The sequence below is a fragment of the Magnolia sinica genome, chromosome 10 (assembly GCF_029962835.1).
Source record: "Magnolia sinica isolate HGM2019 chromosome 10, MsV1, whole genome shotgun sequence".
In the NCBI taxonomy this organism is placed as follows: domain Eukaryota; kingdom Viridiplantae; phylum Streptophyta; class Magnoliopsida; order Magnoliales; family Magnoliaceae; genus Magnolia; species Magnolia sinica.
The window spans coordinates 53,701,098-53,703,383 of record NC_080582.1 but is presented as its reverse complement, the minus strand read 5'-3'; the positions used below and the strand labels follow the sequence as shown (position 1 = coordinate 53,703,383).

Sequence of the window (2,286 nt, the reverse complement as noted above, 5' to 3'; positions counted from 1 at the left end):
GAGATTTCCTTACAATGCCTAAGGTTATTTCATTCCCTGGAGATGGCAACAACATGATTTCTAACTACAAAATCTTTAAAGAAGTTCAAATTTTGAGATTTATAAAATTTGTTCACCAAGGGTTAAGTCCAAAGAATGTTCTCATTGGATCTCCAATATGTCATGGTCGGTATTTGTTCTTCCACAGTACCTAAGTTTAACTCCTACTTCAATAAACCAAACATAAGATTTTCAAGGGAATCTAAGTTCCATTCCCAAGTCCTAAGATTATCCAACAATGTGTTAGGGGCCTATGATTTGGAATTTTTATATTATCAATTTCTCCTAACTACAGGGGAAGTTCAAATGAATTCAAATGGTTATTCTAATAATTTCTAAGGGGGACTTAAGTTTGGGTTTCTATATTCGCAATCATTCTTCTAAATCTAAGGGAAGTTTTCCTAAGTTCAAATTTCTAATTTCAAATATACTAACTTGAGACATTTAGAGTTTGTATAAAGTTATTTCCCAAGGCCAAGTTTGTCCAAACTATGCTCTGATACCAATTGTAATGCCCCGAATCTTCAGGACCCAAGTATATGACTCGTTTCCCAAAAACCTGAGTGTTAACCTTAAAGGATGGTCAAATTTGAGTGTATATATATATATCAACTATCAGAGTAGGCAGATGAGCGTAGAGTGGATAAATCAACATAAGGAAAATTTCATTATCATTCAAATATACAAGCAGCCCATAATGACTTATACAAACCAATGTCTTAACATTAACGATTATAAGATTTTCACACATAAGAAATAATAGAAAGCATATAAATGTAAGTCGCATGACCATGCAGCTCCTCATAGCAATACGGCCGTGCATCCATGGCACCTGCACAACTCCTCATCAAGTCTGAACACATACATCATCTGGGCCACCTGTTTTACCTGTACGGTTGTATATTTGATGGATGAGTGCCAGCTTAGTGTGAATTCCCCTCAAGATTACACACCTCCATATTAGGTAAGCATAGTTATAAAGCAACAAAGCAATCAAAATAATACATGATGCAATCTTTTTAAATGCACAGATGTATGAATGCACATCGGCCTGGGGATGCACATCCAGCCGGACTTGGGCTCGTTACCCATACAAATCATCGACCTGGGAAAATTATCCAGTCAGACAGGGGTCGATAGTCGGTGGTCTGGGAGCTAGCGAAACGATACCCCAAAGATCTTAAGGGCACATGCTACAGCATCCAAATTAGCCACCCGTCATCGCCAACATGCTATGGATGCATGATTAGCCAAACCGTTATTATTCCAGTTATAATCAACCAATTTAGGTAAGCTCAAGGTCACTACGGAGAGCTCAGAGCCCAGCGTAGGCCGACAGCTCTGGCATAGTGTCCCATTACCACCATCCCCGGCTCATAAGGCTACCACCTTAGGATGTTTAATGGAAAACCGTCGACTAGTGGTCAATCATATTACAACATATGAGGCTTGCCATCGCATGGTTACACAGTATAAAAAACATCGAGCCCATATTGGAAAAATATCAGGACAAGGACACATGCGGCGATATCAAAGCAAGACACATAAGGCGAATATCAAAATAAGCCACATAGGGCGAGTATCAAAATCATGCGATAAAAGACCATCCTTGAAAACCGTTGGACACAACAACCCTTGATGGTAGGCCCACATCACTAGTTAATTTAAACCACCATTCAATAACCACTAAGCCGAAGGTCCATTACTATCACAACCAGTCGAGTTACATCCCAAGTATGGGTGTACACATATAGGTGGGGATTTCCCACTAGTGTACCAATTCAAGTTTCATAAGCAATCCACAAATAATCTACAAGCATGAATAAATATGCAGGATAAACATTAAGCTTGTAATATAGCAATTTAATTCTAACAATTAACACATGTGACCATGAACTGGATATATTAATTATAAGTTTAAAAAAAACTATAACTTAAGCTAATGAGAAAATGGAAAGCTCAAGGGGAAGAATCATCACCTTATACTTTGAACCACCTACCAGTGTTGCTAGAGAATGCGTGTTTCCATATAATCAATCCCTATCATAAATCATAAACTTGTACAATTAGATTCAAGCTCTACATACTACCTTGGGTTGAAGATCATAGCTTAGGGTCATCTTTTAGGGTTTTAATGAGGAATCAGGGTTTTATCCTAGAGTCTAGCCGCATACTTGGATTTTAGGATTTTATTCTAGAGTTTGGTTCTAGGCTAGATAATTAGGGTTTGAACCCTAGTTGGTGTAT

At 38.0% G+C, this 2,286-nt stretch overlaps 1 long non-coding RNA gene across 1 annotated transcript; it reads right to left on the bottom strand.

The window, feature by feature from the left end:
- Positions 1-687: 687 nt before the first annotated feature.
- LOC131257470 (uncharacterized) lies at positions 688-2,066 on the bottom strand. Its single transcript, XR_009177430.1, has 2 exons — positions 2,019-2,066; positions 688-927 (listed from the first exon to the last, which is right to left on the bottom strand). It is a non-coding gene; the product is annotated as an uncharacterized LOC131257470 (long non-coding RNA).
- Positions 2,067-2,286: the final 220 nt, after the last annotated feature.